Source organism: Lissotriton vulgaris, chromosome 1_1 (assembly GCF_964263255.1).
Source record: "Lissotriton vulgaris chromosome 1_1, aLisVul1.2, whole genome shotgun sequence".
In the NCBI taxonomy this organism is placed as follows: Eukaryota; Metazoa; Chordata; class Amphibia; order Caudata; family Salamandridae; genus Lissotriton; species Lissotriton vulgaris.
In genome coordinates this window covers 796,696,523-796,713,128 of record NC_141685.1, presented here as the reverse complement: position 1 = coordinate 796,713,128, position 16,606 = coordinate 796,696,523, and the positions used below count along the sequence as shown (strand labels likewise).

At 47.9% G+C, this 16,606-nt stretch overlaps 1 protein-coding gene across 1 annotated transcript in view; it reads left to right on the top strand.

The window, feature by feature from the left end:
• Window positions 1-422: 422 nt before the first annotated feature.
• BRINP2 (BMP/retinoic acid inducible neural specific 2) overlaps window positions 423-16,606 on the top strand; it is a 222,705-nt gene continuing 206,521 nt past the window's right edge. The window contains exon 1 of the mRNA XM_086956543.1: window positions 423-2,669. The gene's annotated coding sequence lies outside the window, so the exon portion shown is untranslated. The remainder of the gene's footprint in view (window positions 2,670-16,606) is intronic.

The window sequence follows — 16,606 nt, the reverse complement described above, 5'->3', positions numbered from 1 at the left end:
CCAGCGCTCCAGCCGCAGGTGATGGAGCGGGGCTGCTGAGCCGGGGCCGCGGTGCAGGTGCTGCGATTGCCAGCTGGGACCTCAGCAGTGGCGGGTACTGTGCTGGCAGGTGCTATGAAGATTGAGCGCTTTGGCACGCGCTACGAAGACTGAGCGCTGTGGCAGGTGCTACAAAGACTCTAAGCGCTGTGGTAGGTGCCACGAAGCCGAGACTCTGAGCGCAGTGGAAGGTGCTACGAAGCCGAGACAATACTCTGAGCGCTTTGGCAAGTACTACGAAGACTGAGCGCTTTGGCAAGTACTACGAAGACTGAGCGCTGTGGCAAGTACTACGAAGACTAGGCGCTGTGGCAGGTGCTACGAAGACTCTGGGCGCAGTGGCAGGCGTTACGAGGCCGGGAAGACTCTGAGTGCAGTGGCAGGTGCTACGAAGACTCTAAGCGCAGTGGAAGGCGCTACGAAGCCGAGACAAGTCGATGAGCGCAGTGGCCGGTGCTACGAAGCCCGGGATGACTGAGCGCAGTGGCAGGTGCTATGAAGCCCGGGATGACTGAGCGCAGTGGCAGGTGCTTCGAAGCCGAGACAAGACTCTGAGTAGTGGTGGTAAAAGTTGCAAGTGCTACGAAGCCCGGAAAGACTCTGAGCCAGTGGCAGGTGCTACGAAGCCGAGACAAGACTCTGAGCGCTGCTGTGGCAGGTGCTACTAAGCCCGGGAAGACTCTTGAGTAGTGGTGGTAATAGTTGCAGGTGCTGCGAAGCCAGGACAAGACTCCAGGCACAGTGGACCTTGCCTGAGACCAAGCTCTCCTCGGTGACAGTGACAGTGGCTGGGGCAGGTGCTGCGGAGCTGTGATGTTATCAGTGACTGGACCAGTGGCAACTGCTACAGAGCAGGGAGCTAAGAACAGGCTCTCAACAGCGGCTCTAGTACTTGTGAAAGTGGCTCCGTGGTAGGCGCTACGTTTCTGGGAGCAGTGGCTGTGGTTTTACTAGTCGTGACAGTAGCTGCATCAGTGGCACTGTCTGCGAAACTAGGGTGTCGGCAGTGACCTTGGCCTTGATTACATCAGGGGCGTGAGCTTGGGAGCTGGGAATTGAACTGCAGCTGCTACGAAGCTGGAACAACCCCCGAAGAGCTATATCCGTGGTCGGTGCTACAAAATCTAACCTGGGCGCTCAAGCGACAGTGGCTTCGGCGGTGGCGTTACTTGAGTGTTTGATGTTTACGTGCAACCACAGCAGCCGTAGAGCGGCCATTTATTCAGACACCGGGAGGTGTATAGCGCCAATCTGTTACCTCGCGCAAGATTCTTCTGACGGCTGCGCCCAGAAGTCACACTACGGAAGCGCGTCGGACACAGCTGTGCACACAGGCGCGACCGTGGCGTGCAGTGTGTGGCATGCCACGAGTAACTGCACGTCCTTAACTACTGAGGACGACGACTGTGCGCAGAGGTGCCCATGCCAACAGGCAGGGACAAGTGTAAGGGCAGCTGGCGAGGCACCAGGGTTTGTGCCGTGCAAGAACTCTCGCTCTTATCCCTAGTGCACGGACAGCTGGCGATCGCACGAGACCGTGCACTTGCCAAGGCCTTGTCCCTACTCTTAGTGTAACCTCCTGAGAGCGGGTTCGAATGTTGGCGGCGCTACAACGTCTTCGTTGCTTCAAGGCACACTGTACCTAAGCACACGTAACGGGCGTGCACGAGTGTACCGAAAAGCGGACACGTGATGGGACAAGAAGCAGGGCATACATAGTGTGCTGGTCTTAAGCAGCAGGTGCAGAGACGACCCCGGAGTAGGAGCTTTCGGCGGCAGGACTGTGCCCCGGGACAGCCCACAGACTCCGACACGATTCGAAGGAAGACGACGCCAGACACCCCACTGCCACAGAACAGGACCAGTGCCACTGCCACCTGCATCGCTTTGGCGCGGAATGCCCGGGACCTGAAACCATTGCTGAGCATCGGAATCTGGGATGCGCGCAGGTGTGTAGGGGGTACCTCTCTGGTGTACACTAATAATCCGTCGACAGTCTGCGTAACTCATACCACCTAACAGCCTTGGTACTCGACCCAGAAGCCGCGTGCCTGCTGGCAGCACAGCCCATGGCCTGCCCACCCCCCTCCCTGGGTCCGGCTCTGGTGTGGCGCCTCAACCGAATACCAAGCTGACCCCGATTGGACTCCCTCCATCACCACTGTCCGAACGCATTACTAGCCGGCAATTGGAGCGCACTGAAGCATCCCCCTGGTTCAAGCTACGCTTTAGAGACGCATTGCATCATCAACTCATTCATGGAAACCGTGACTCTGCCCCTCCTGAATTGGAAGTTTTGACTCGCAGGGTGCACGCACAGCTCGGCTGTGGCTGGCATCCCCAGCTCAGGAGCAGCAGGCAAAGAAGAGCCCCCCTGGGCGCCCCATGGACAAGAACCGGTGTTGGAAAATGTTGGCGCCAAATGTAACGTCCCCCGAGGGGACCGGGCGGAGTCGGTAAAGTGCACCCTCCGGCAGCCATGGAAAGTTCTCTTACGATCAGTGACGAGCGCTGGGCTTCGGGGACGGCAACAGACTCCTAGCGCTGCAGCCTCGTGGAAACTCAGCGAGCTGCTCGACGGATAGCGCCGAAGTGTGACCGTCTGCACACCCGCTTACAGCAACCTGGAGGTAAGTCTGCTCGCGACAAATAAAATGCCAAAAATGTGCCGTTCTGAAAGCTTTTACAACGCACATTGCCACCTCCCGCTCGCAGTGTGTTCACATAGTCACTTTATAGCGCTTACATTCGGATGTCATTTACCAGTTTCGGCCGTGTGAGGAAATCCAGTAATCTGTTTTCAGAGGTGAAAGGCACGTATATCGCGGACTGTCAAAGTCACGACGTTTCTGTCAGTTGATGATTCTATGAACGCTGTCAACTGACACACTATCGTGACATTTGCGATCAACAGTAACAAACCACAGCTGCTGTGATCCTCTCGTTGTTGACTCGTTCATGTCGTGGCGCTGCGATCACTCATACTTCATAAACGTTCGGTCAGAGTCCTAGCCCACTTATCTCAAATCGCGACATTGCCTTTTGTGATACCCCAATATACACGTTGTGTGATTTCATGAATGTGCGATTGCAAATACCGTATAAAGGTTGATTAATGTCGCGACATCGGGATTTAGTGAGAATTTAAAGAGGCTTTGTGAATTGCTCCCAAATCGTGACACTGCGCCAGGTGCACCTCATCCATGAGCTGCAATCCCATTGCTCTCGATTCATGCAAATTCTTGGCATTGTGATCACTGATACATCCTAAATGTTCAGTGAGCCCCTCTATTAAAGTCAGTGGCGGGCATGCGCGGGGCCACAGGGGCGTTTGCCCCGGACGCAACATTCTTAGGGGCGCAGGGGCATTCTCAAGGGCGTAAAAATGTAAAAGAAACGTGGACGTATACTTCCCATGCCCCAGGTGCTTTAATCCCACGCTACGCCACTGATTAAGGTGCAGTGGCACCGGCTCCCAGGGGTGTTAAGGGCCTGCGGTATTGTAGACGTGTCTGTCTTTTGCATTTCAACAGGGGCAAATGGCACACTTTCCTTGCTTGCATTAGTTGTTCATTCAACCTGTGAGTAAAACGCGCTCTTTCTGTGTGGGGGAGGGGCGTATTTGAGCTTCTCAATGCCTGCAGTCGGAGTGTATCACAACTAACCTGTTTGGGCACATCCAGAACATACCTGCGGTCCAGAGTACTGTTCATTTTTGTTATAATGCTTAATGTTTGTAGAAATGCAGTTTCTAAACGCTTCCAGATTTAAGCAGACAAGACGATTACGGTTCAGCCAGATGCACGATTTGCCCAGGGTCACACAGTGCGGTCAATTGATAAATCATGGATCACTAGGATCTCGGGCTCCAGATTTCTATGTGATTTTTGCTCTAGTTTACAATTTAGGGGTGGTTGTAATTCGCATGATTCAGTGTAGCGCAACTACGCAGAATTACCTGTGAATTCCATGAGATCACGCTTAATTACCTGAAAATAAGAATTCTACATTTTGCGCTATTTTTGAGCACGGAATGCCTCTTCTCGTCCAAAATGGACACAAGAATACATTTTGCTCTCAGAAATGGCACTAAATGTAACAGAACATTAATAGCAAGCAGCAGCAACTCACCAAATAAGCCCAACGTACCCCTGTCATTTAGCACTATTTTCTTATCACAGAATGCCCCTGCGTGCAAAATGGGCGCAAGAAGGTATTTTGAGCAAGAAGAATATAGCCCAAACCACACAACCTACATGCTATTGTACCTGTGCTGGCAAGCGCTTCATCACCCACCTAGGAGTATTAAGTGCTATGTAGATGCTCCAATGCAGTACTACCCCATCTGTGCACCCCCACTTCAGATTCATACGGTGCTGAACAGCATTACCGATGTTTGCTGCTCGACTGAACCTCACACTCCCAGTGTGCACCACCATCTCAACCTGGTGCTTCAGTGCAACACCAGTTCTGCCCACCCTATTCAATCCATGCAACAGTGAGCCACCTTTACCCATCACTGACTCACTCACATCTGTCCTATGCAGTATCTCTTTATACTGCACTCAAATAACACTCATACTGTACAACACCATCTCAGCCCTGGGGTCCATGAACCTCAGAGAGACTGTCTACATACATCACCTTGTCACCCCTGAGCTCCACTGGCCCAGTTATGGTCATTCTGTGCAGCACCACTTTAAGATGGAGCATCTCAGACTCACTCGCAGTCACACTCAGTAACACCACCTCACATCGAAACCTAGCTGCACTAGGCTGACCTCGCTGTGAACAACACACCACCAGTCATGAGTTCCCCATGCCCTTTCTCACACTTACTCTGGACAGCCCACTTAAACCTGGATCTCCTCTGACCACCACTTACACTCAACATATACCGCACCACCCCGCCTCACACTCAACCAAACCTCACTCAAACTCAGTATGCACATGACTACAATAGAGTAGGGTGCCATTAGCTCATGAGGGCTAACAGCATTCCCTAAACCACCCACATGCCCACTGTGTACATCATCTTCTCAGCCTGCAGCTCCATTGAACCACACGGACTATGTACAATACCACATGGTCTGCGGAGAACCCCACTAAACAGCAGTCACCCCCACCTCCTCTATACTTCACTCAGCAAAAGACATTTAAAGTCCGGCTCAAGTCCAGTGAATGAAGCTCGAGGAGCCTGAGGGTGCTGTGTGTAGGGTGCTGCAAGACAAGGGTGTTGTGCCAACCATCCAAAGGCGGGACATGAGGAACTGATTGCTGTGACTGATATCTAGAGGGGCTTTTTGCTCACTGCTGTAGACCCAGACAAAGAAGTTACACAGTGAGAGCAGGTCTCTGAGACTGGACAGCTCAAACAGGCCACACAAGACCAAGAGACTCACAAAACCAAACCAGAGTTGGCCACAAACATAGATGTGGGACTAGGACAGTGCTTACCGACATAGAAAAAATATCACAATGCCCCATTCCGCAAACCATCTCTAGCTTTACAAATGGCAGGTTTTTGAGTATGTGTCTTTTTTGCTTTCTTTCAGTATCTTTTAGCTTGCTCAGATCTCTCAGGTTCCCCCTTGTCATGTATGAGTGGCTTACGAAGTGTTCATTGAATTTTGGTACTTATATTTTTATTTTTCACATTATAAAATAAGAATGCCAGCATACCACCTGCTATAAGCACATATCAAGCTCTCATACATCTTGAATGTACATATTCGCTGTTTTTAGCTCGAACCTAACGGGCAGTGGAGCACTGTACGTAATTAAAGGCAAGCCTAAAGCTGGCAAGTAAGAGGAGAAGAAACAGAGTTGTGGATGGTTAATGCATTTAGATGAAGTGTTTCTTTAAAGAGGTGAATCTTCAACTATCTCCTAAATTTGAGAGGCGTTGGGGGGTCATGATGGAGATGGGGATGTTGTTCCAGATCCTAGGTGGAAAAGGCCTGTGTCTTTTAAAAAAAAATTTTTAGTCTGAAGAGGTCCCGACTGCGGGTATATATATCGAAACCACCAGAGATAGTGGGCTTGTCTGCAAGATAAGCAGTGGTGCTGATAGCAATGGCTTTGTAAATTATGCAGCTGGTTTTCAATATAGTGCAGGCTGGTAGGGGGGAGCCAATAGTGTTCCATTAGGGTGGGGTTGATGTGATCATATTTCTTCAGGCCCTGGATGAGACCTGCTGCTGTGTGGAGGCCTTCATTCATCACAATGTCACGCCCTCTATCCCTTAACACCATAATCGCACCTAATTGGTCGCTACACAAGAGATGGAAACGCTACACCGCCTCAAAGCAAAGACAATACATTTTCATCCACACGCCCACACAGTGTAGTAAGCTATCTGTTCGGATAAGCACTTCAACGCCCCATATTAGTTAGGGAAGCGCTACACAAATGCTGCAATTCTATCTATCTATCTATCTATCTATCTATCTATCTATCTATCTATCTATCTATCTATCTATCTATCTATCTATCTATCTATCTACAGCCAGTTCCGACGTTGTCCGGGTATGAATTGCTTCCGGCCAGTAGTATATTGTTTTGTAGGATTTCGTTTTGATAGCATTTCTTATCTGTGACAGGCCTGTGAAACGCTCCGATTCAGTGCACTGCTTCTGCACTTAAGAGTGCGCGTTCAGTAGTGTGTGAACTCTAGTTTCCCTACTTTATTTTTCCTTGCAATATTATATAGCGCAAACTCAACATGGCATGAGCACAATTTACATTACAAAAGAACACATTCATTTGTGGTAGGCACGGGGAGACAAAGCGATTTGCCTGGAATCACAGGATGTTGAGCTGATGCCGAGATTCGAACGTAGCTCCCCAGCTCTAAAGTTCGCAATTCTAGAACTTGTGGCGGGAGGTGTGTCTAAAAGTGTATGTCGGTGCTGGCCATCCATGAGAGAGACCTGTGCATTTTTCAAATGGGTGGTGAAAAAATATGAGTATGTTGCTGGAGATGTGGGCCGCGGTGCCACCAATGTACTTACCGGGGGAGGGTAAACACCCATTATTCTGCAACTTTCTTTCCGCATACCATCACTCTGCATACTTTCATTACGGAAGTACCATGACTCCGCAATGCCATTATAACGCATGGCATTACATTTTATGTTTTTATATGAAATTCGTTGTAAATGCATGAACGGTAAAAGCATGTTTTTTTTAATGTTTGGATAAGGTAAGTATGGGTATAGGGGTATATGTTTTGGGGTACTGAGGTATATGTTTTGGGGTGTTTGGGTATTTTAAGGGTTCAGATATAGTTTTGGGGTATGGGTTACAGGTAACCCTGGGCGGAGTTGGCGGAGTGGGGCTTCGCGGAGCTACGCGAAGTGGGCGAGAAACTACGCCCACCTCCGCACTCCGCGTAGCCCCACTCCGCAAACGCCACTGGCCGCCAGCCCCGCCACCCGCCTCCCTCCTGCCCTCCTGCCCTCCCTAAATACTTTAAATTAAAGGAGTCAAATAATTTAAAACGCACTTACCTTGCCCGCCGCTGCCCGCCGCGTCCCCGGGGCTCGTTATCTTCCGTCTTCTTTACTAATGCGCATGCGCGGCCGCCCGCGCATGCGCATTAGTAAAGAAGACGGAAGATAGCGAGCCCCGGGGACGCGGCGGGCAGCGGCGGGCAAGGTAAGTGCGTTTTAAATTATTTGATTCCTTTAATTTAAAGTATTTAGGGAGGGCGGGAGGGAGGCGGGTGGCGGCCAGCTACGCTCCGTCTGCGGATCGTGCGTAGTGCCGCCTGGCTACGCCCTCTCCGCAAAATTCGGAGTAGGCGGCACTACGCACACTCCGTGCACGGAGCGTAGCTGGCCGCCCACCCCTAGTTACAGGGGTAGTTTTAGGGTTTAGGGATAGGTATGGGTTTTTGGGTACAGGGGTATTTTTAGGGTTATGGGGTAGGTTTGGGTTTTGGGGTACAGGGGTATTTTAAGGGTTCATGGCTATGTTTGGGTTTTGGGGTATTTTAGGGTTCAGGGGTAGGTTTGGGTTTTGGGGTACAGGGTTATTTTTAGGGTTCAGGGGTAGGTTTGGGTTTTGAGGTACAGGGGTATTTATAGGGTTCAGGGGTAGGTTTGGGTTTTGAGGTACAGGGGTATTTATAGGGTTCATGGCTAGGTTTGGGTTTTGGGGTACAGGGGTATTTTTAGGGTTTAGGGATATGTTTGGGCTTTGGGGTACAGGGTATATTTATAGGGTTAAGATGGGTTAGTGTTTAAGGGTGTTGGGGTATTTTAAGGAGTAAGGGTGGGTTATGATTATGGGGTACAAGGGTATTTAAAGGGAGCAGGGTGGGATTAGCACACAATATGAGACATGGCATGAAGGGCGGAACATACCACACGCCCCCTGCGTTTGTCACGCCCCCAGCACACGCCCACAGCACAACGCAGACACGCCCACAAGGGACTACTTTGCTGGCACAGTTATTTTACCTTTTAAATGTATATGGTGGGCATCTGCATAGCCTATGTCCTTCTGCTGCAACTGCCCTTCCCAACGTTGTATTGGGTGTTGTGATTGGTGCTGTGGTTCCTGAGATGACCCGCCTCAAAGGTTTGGGCTCTCTATTTATTATATTAGTATAGATATATCCGTTTTTCAAAGTGGCTACAAGCTGTATAGCTGTTTCGGCTCTCTTAAATAAAGACACCCATTAGAGGGTCAGACTCCTCCTGACCTTTACCTATTGTCCCCAAACACACAGGCACCTTTTCACAGCTCTTCCCTCTCTCCATGCCCTGGATGTTGAACTGCACCACAGACACATTACATAACTTTTTCCACTGTTGCCAGCAGGACGGTTCCCGTCAGACTACCTGTGCCCTCAGCCTCAGGGGGATTAGTGTAGCTGAGGTGGTTGTTTACGGAACAAGCAGGCAGGGCTGTGAAAAACAACTCGTGAAAGGGCTTTCCTGCGTCATACCATCCCTTCCTCTGCTCCCTCTCCAGGGACTCCCATTCAGCACTATGCCTCAGAGCTATTATAGGTTCATGGACTCGGAGGGCGAGCTAGCAGGAACAGGAAGCAGAAGGAACTATCAATGTGCACTTGCAAAGGAACCGGATGCGAAACAGAGCTTCGCCAATGCACCTTGACCTCATCCAGTTGCGCTCCCTCCTTTGTAGGTCTGCTTTTAGCATTCTGTGTGTTTTTCAGTAGTGGCCGGCATGACTTGCGAGTGGGGGGGAGGGTTACTTTAAATAAAAATACTAAAAAAACTTTCTTTGGCCTTCGAGTTCCGCGCCATGTCTCCCCTCTCTCTGCTTCTACAGGGAGCAGGCAGCGTCCCTCTCCTCCCCATAGCCAATTAAATGTAATGGCAGTGTTGTGATTGGCTAGGACCCCGACCCCACAGAGAAAATGCAGTGTGTGCATGACTGGTTTGGTCGGCCCAGTGACCGACCAGACTGTCAGCGTCCACAATAGTAGGCAAGCCACTCCTCCCCTGCCTGTAACAGGAACGCCCACCCACCCGCCACCAACCAAACCCTGCGTTCTGCATTCTCGCAGTGCGAGAAGCAGAAACATAAAATAGTATTTTAAATACCAGTTTATGTTTCTGCTTCGCGCACTGTGTGAAAGCAGTGGGGCAACGCTCCTCCGCCCACGTGGAGGAGCCGCCCCTGGTGTTTTTGGCGATTTGTTGTGGACAATGCCAGTACTGACAGCAGGCGTTGGCTGCTTACCATTGGTTGTCTGTCCTGTCACTTTTACTTACTCGATTTTTATTCAATGTTTGTTGTTCCTCTTCTTATGTTCTTCCATCCCCTGTAGCATAGCTGCTTTTGAATCAAAATCCTTTTGATTGGATAAATTGTATCCTTCAAATACTCACCTTCAGAAAACTTTTTTATTTAGTTTTCATCACTTTTAGCGCACATTTTCTTTCTGTGTCTCCCTCTCTCTCATGTGTGCTGCTTTCCAGTCAACACTTCCCCCGCTGTTGGCTTTGTTAATGTTTGTTTAGCGATAGGACCTATTCAAGTATGTAAGGATGTGCATCAGTCATGTCCGACAGTGCCCCCTACTTTTTTAGGATAAGACACATGCCTATCTCTGCCAATAGCCTCAATTCTGAATTACCTCACTCCCTCATCTTACAGCACCACCATCAACACACAGCTCAGCCAATGTACCTCATCCTGATTTGCAACACTCAAAGCTATGTAAGTATCAGGCCAACTCCAGTCTGCCTGTAGACCAACATCTCTGGTCTGGGGCATTGTTAGCTATTCCATTACTAAGGGCAGAACGAAGCTCTGCCAATGTATCTCAAACCTGACACACTACACTCCATGACCTTGCAGTGGTAGGACAAACATTCCCCTCAACCAAAGTCCCTCAAGCAGTCCCATCGTGCTGTTCTTTTACTTGGGCTCCTGACTCCACCAATGCACCTCAATGCTCATATGCACAAACGCCTGCAATCCTGGCCTCGCCTTGGTGTTGACCTGTCGAACTCTGCTGTTTGTTCCAATACTAAGAGCGAGACATAGATCTGCAGGTGCATCTCAATCTCAACCTGTAGAAGGGTCTTCTATTCTAGTAGACGGTCCTATACGAAGCTTTGCCAAGGAACCACATTTCTGACCTCTATCGCTACAGCACACGTCAAGCAGTTGGGCGCCTTAGTGGCCCTGTGGTAGACTCAATTATGGATTCTCTTTGCCTCTACCTTTGGACCTGGTGTTCTGTAGCAGAAGAGACTAACAGCTAGATTCATCATAGTGCCGTTCTGCGAGTCCTTAATAGCGATTATTAAGGAATCGCTATTAAGGACTTGCAAAACGGGATTCATGTAGGAATCGCTAAATAAATTGCGATTCCTGCACATTCCTTATTTGCGATTAGCAAATTGCTAATCGCAAATAAGGATGCGATTTCAAGGGTGCGGGGTGTCCAAAGGACACCCTGTAGCACCCTTGAAAGGTAATCTACATTGGTGTTGCGCACACACATGTCCAAAGGACATGTGTGTGTGTAACATGCAACTTAGAAAAATGAATTTAAATGCATTTTTCTAAGTTTTCGCTATTTACCACGAGGTTTGACCTCGCGGTAAATAGCCGCCCAAAATAGCGATTTCGCAATTTTTAAATGCTTCTTGAATTGCATTTAAGGAATCTCTAATTGAGATTCCTTAAATGCAATTATTCGCAAATATGCGATTTCTAAAAATTCGATTTTTGCATTTGGGATGATGAATCCCAAATGTAAAAATAGCGCTCGCAAAGGGCCAGATTCTCAGAATCTGGCCCTTTGCGAGCCGTTTTCGGCTTGATGAATCTGGCCGTACGATGTCTGTAGTGATTCTGCTGTAGCCTCAGGTGTTGTTTTTACCTGCCCCTGTTTCTCGGCCTGGTGCGCTACAGATTCGGGAGTAAGGTGTCTCTAAGGACCCTGCTAAGGCCTCAGCTCTAGGTGTGGTTTGTTCCTTGATTCTGGGCCTGGTAATCATTTGGATCCAGTGTAAGATGTCTGTAGTGGTTCTGCTGTAGCCTCAGGTGTTGTTTTTACTTGCCCCTGTTTCTGGGCCTGGTGTGCTATAGATTCGGGAGTAAGGTGTCTCTAAGGGCCCTGCTGTGGCCTCAGCTCTAGGTGTGTTTTTTTCCCTGCTTCTGAGCCTGGTATTCATTTAAATCCAGCGTAAGATGTCAGAAGTGGTTCTGTTGTAATCTAAGGTCTGGATTCTGTTAGTTCCTGTCTCTAGACCTGGTGTCCTATAGCAGTGTGGTGTTCCATAGTAGTCTGGTGTAAGATACCCGTAGTGGTCCTGTTACGGCCTCAGTTCTAGGTTTGGCTAGTTCCCTTCTTCTGGGCCCTGTGTTCCACTGAATCAGGTGAAGGATGACTGTAGTAGCCCTGTTGTAGCCTCATTTATGGATTTAATGTGCCCCTGTCTATGGGTGTGGTGTTCCATAGTAGTCAGGTGTAAGATAGCTATAGTGGCCCTGTTGTAGACTCAGGTCTGGATTTGGAGTGTTCCCTGCCTCTGGGCCTGGTGTTCCATATTACTCAGGTGTAAGATGTATGTTGGGGTCCTATTGTAGCCTTAGCCCTGGATTCAGATAGTTTCCGCCTCTGGACCTGATATTCCATAGATTCAGGAATGAGGTGTCCGTAGTTGTCCTGCTGAAGTCTCAGTTCTGGTTTCAGCTTATTCCTGCCTCTGGGGCTGGTGTTACATGGCAGTCATGTAAGACACCTAAAGCGATATTATTGCATCAGTGCTGGTGTAAGTTTGTTCCATGTATCTGGGCTTGATGTGACTTGAGTTCTACCTGTGTAGTGTTGTCGGTTGAATGTTGCTATTCTGCCTTCTCAGGTAGCTCTTAGATAATTGTCATCTTCTGTGTGCAAAACGGTAATTTTTTCCAGACTTTATAAAAACATACCATTAAAGCAGGTCTTGAAAAGGCAAACTTGCAGAGAAAAAATATGCATGATTCCAGTTTAGCTGCGTTCAATTAAAGAAAGGGTATCATGCTTTGCAGCAAAACTATCATGCTATGCACAGAACAACTCTATACTAGCAACGGGTAACTACTGTATTAAACTGTATACTGTACTCTCCACAGTTGTTCATGTTAAGCATGGGCGGAAAATCCGTTTCGCTCGCGGATTTTGCGGATTTTCGGTAAATTCGCAATCCGCGAGATTCGCGAATCTCCCGCAAAATCCGCGAGCAGCGGATTTTGCTCGCACTGTTCGCATGAGTTCGCGGCTTCCCAGTACAACTTCGCGCCCCGCGAATAAGTGCAAAATTGCAGAAATACGATCTTAGCAAAACTGAAACTACTTACCAGGTTCAAAAGTTCAGGCTCATCATTAGTAGCCATTTCCTGTAGTGCTTCCTGAGGGGCCCCTCCAGAGTTCAGTTGCCAGTTGCAACTATTATGTGACCCTGCGCTGAACCTCAGAATAGTTACACATATGCCACAAAGGTCCTGAATTACAGCTAAGGGAGACAAGCAGGAGCCAGGCTGGAAGTTCAAATCCATTAATCAGCCCCTAATTCATTATTGTCAGTTGGGGCAGGGCAGGTGTTGTAACTAATTTTGCAACAATGAAAGCACTTAGCAAGTGCAAAAGATCACTAATCAGGAAGCACTAAGGAAGCAGGTGCCAGCTAAAAAAATATTCTGTGACACATTAATCAGCCCCAAATTAATTCAGGTCACTTGAGGCAGGGAAGGTGTGCTTGCGTTGCCACAATAATGTACACTGACTGGACAACCAGAGGGTGCTGTGATGAAACAGAGGGTGGCATGGGTGGGCCAGAGGGTGGCATGAGTAGTCAGAGAGTGGCAGTGGTGACAGAGAGTGGCAGTGATGAAGAAGATTGTCCCAAACAGGCTGGACACGTAGAAACAACAAGTTCGCGAAACTTGCGACCCGACAGGTAAGTTCGCAATTTGCGAAATTGTACAAAACCCTCGCGAACTGGCAGAAACCTGCGCAAACACAAAAAAAAATTCGCGAGAATTCGCGGATTTTGCGGATTGCGAGTTGGCAAATCCGCAAAATTCGCGAACGCGAGATTCGCAAAATTCGCCCATGCTTAGTTCATGTTGTTGCCTCTCAGATATGCCATAGCTCAGGGTGTCATTACTAATTGTTGATAATACCTTGCAAATCAGACAGAGTTTACTAGGTGTGTTTGAGAGGACTTCTGTTGTAAATTGATAATGGTATATTTCAAAACTTGTCACTTTTATATCTCAATAAGCCAACATGCATGAGGAAAATAGTGATGAAATGGTGAGTCCTCAAGGGGGCTTAGCTGATGGTGTCTGGCACTTACGTCAAGCTTAGAGAACCAGCAGTTCCCTCTGATAATATTCTTGGCGATGTTGATTACGGGCATAATGTGCTGTTCTGTTTGTTACCCTTGTTATCTATCCACACAGAGTCTGTCTATCCCCAAGCTGTTTTGGCTTCTTTGTTAGCACTAGCAGTGATACTCTGGGGATGCGCCCTTTGGCTTTTTGTACAATGTTTGCTGATTCTTCCTTCTTCCTTTCTTTTATGGACCTTGGAGCATTCATGAAACGTGATTCAATTACTGGCTGTCCTTTATTGTCGGTGTGCCGTTTCGCCTCCTTATTGTGCAGGTAACCCATGCCCTTCAAGAATCCCTTGTGTTTTTCGAAAATGTCCTCATGTTTGCCTGTGTGCACACTAAGTCAAAAATAGATTAGCTAGAGCCTGTGGTCGTTGCTTCATCTGAGTAATGTGCCGTACTTGCTGCAGTGGCAAATATTTTTTCAGTCTCAATTGTTACATCTGGATTCTGAAGGTTCCTCGAAAGGGTACGCAGTGGCTCCTTAGTAGCCCTAGACCATCGCTCGGTGAACAGGACCATTGACTACAGTTTTATCCAGCTGAACTGTTCCATTGATATTAAGTTACCAGAATATCCTCTAAAAGCAAGAAATGTTGGTGGTTCCTTTTACCCCCTGCCTACCTGCCTCTATCTATGCCAGGGGTCCCCCTTCTATTTAGTTAGGACCAGAATATCCTGTATCTAATCGTGCCTTCACATCTGTCCCTTGAATGTTGACTTTGCGCTTGAGGGGGGGGGGGCAGTGTTATTTCTATCTCGTTGGCTCCTGTGCAAATGAATACGGTGGAAGTATCCATACTATGTAGAGCTCGCACATGTCAGGACGAGGGCAGGCTTCTTTTCTCACTTCCAACCTATTTTCGAACTCTACCGGTCCCTGTGCCATGGGTACCCAGGTGCATGTATTCCTCTGTCGTGTGGGGAGCATGTGCTTTTGCAGCTGTCATTGCTAGAATAGCAGGTCTGGCTGCAATTTAAATGACACCAGCTTAATTTGTGTAATTTTGTGATTTTCTCAATATGCGTGTTAAGCAAAATTCCTCAAATTACGCCATTATGCTATGTAGTATAATTACATGCCATACACTGTAAAAATGTACTGTGAATGCACGTTAACAAGCGAATGCAGGAAGCTAATGGTCATGGTGCTTTTGTGTTTTTGGCACTATGTTAGTATGAACTGTACCCATATGTCAAAAAGTGACACAATTACTATTTTCGTGTTAAAATATAACAAGAAAAGACAGATGTGCATATCGTGTAAATTTGTGTAATTGCACGCAATGTTGCTGACATTTTGCATAATTACGCAAAATGTAAACATGTGGATTTTACACCCTCCTACAGAATAGCTCCTTAAATGGCTCCAGAGAAATATGAATTCCCAGAGGCTTTCTCTAAACGATGCAGAGCTCTCATATTCAACTTACACTCTCCCTCCAGTTTAGGAATGATGTCATGTGATTGGTTATTTGTAGAGCGCACTGTTGCCATAGATTCGTGGCAGTGTAAGAAATAGTCGCACAACACCTTTTCTACAAGAGCTGCCGCTCTTGTGCAAAAAGGCGGGTTTCACCCGTTTTCTAAATTGAATTGGAGAATGTTGAGCGTGAAGATGAACCAGATGAGCGCTCCAAATTGTGTGAGGTGTGTGTGAGCCGTACACTGCCATGCGCATAACTCTTTCTTCACATAGTTAAAAACAAAGTGGTTCTGTTGGGTAGTGAAGAATTGCTTTAAAGAAGGCTATATCAGCTCATTACACAATTAAATAAACCTCTCTGAAAACAACTGAAGTACAAGTCTTTATATGAGTAAAAAACAATCACGATACACAGGAATTACTTCATTCCGTGATGACACAAACATGTGATAAAAGTGACTGTTGGTGAACAAAATGATCAGTGCATTGAATTCAGTGACACATATATACAAATTATACAAGGGGAATTTTGAAAGGCCAGAGTTTTGAGTTAATCCTCCAAGGAGACAAGAGGTAGCTGTGCAAGTTCCTGGAGTTATCTTGACCAATATTGAGCGTCAACATTTCGACCCTAAGGCGCCCCAGTTGGTGGTCGCGGCGGGTCTTTATCAAGACAGGGGAAGGTCTGAAAATGAAGGGAGAGGGTTTTCAGAGAGGCGTGGAATTGAGCCGTCAAACATGACGTGTGTGAGCGAGGAATACTCACATTGGGAACAGATGGGACAGGGGGAATATCAGCCGATGGGTCAACCTGGAATAGACAAGATGAACTACTTTAGGGCGGCTGAAGTGCCAGGGTATTACGGGTCTTAATTGACAAGTTTAGAGATTACCCGATAAATATTTGGAAAACCTGGGTCAGTGACTGATTTGGTGAGGCATAATCCTTTATACTAAGGGTGTGTGGGTTTTGTGACTAAACAGTGAACTACATCCCAGTCAAGAGAACACCCCCACTTAGCGTGCCACGAGGGGTGTGGGCGTCGGTAAATTAGCCAGGCTCGGGTGAGACGAGCAAACTGATTGGAGGTGCTCCCACTGTTAAGTTAACATCACAAGCGTGTAGATTTACGAGCGTGTGGATTTTGATTATTCTTGGTAAATGCACAGTGAAAATAGATAAAGGTGCTAATTGGACTACCCGTTAAGCGGCATCTATGCATTAGCCAAACACGGGTGGGGAGAGCAACGATGAATCGATAT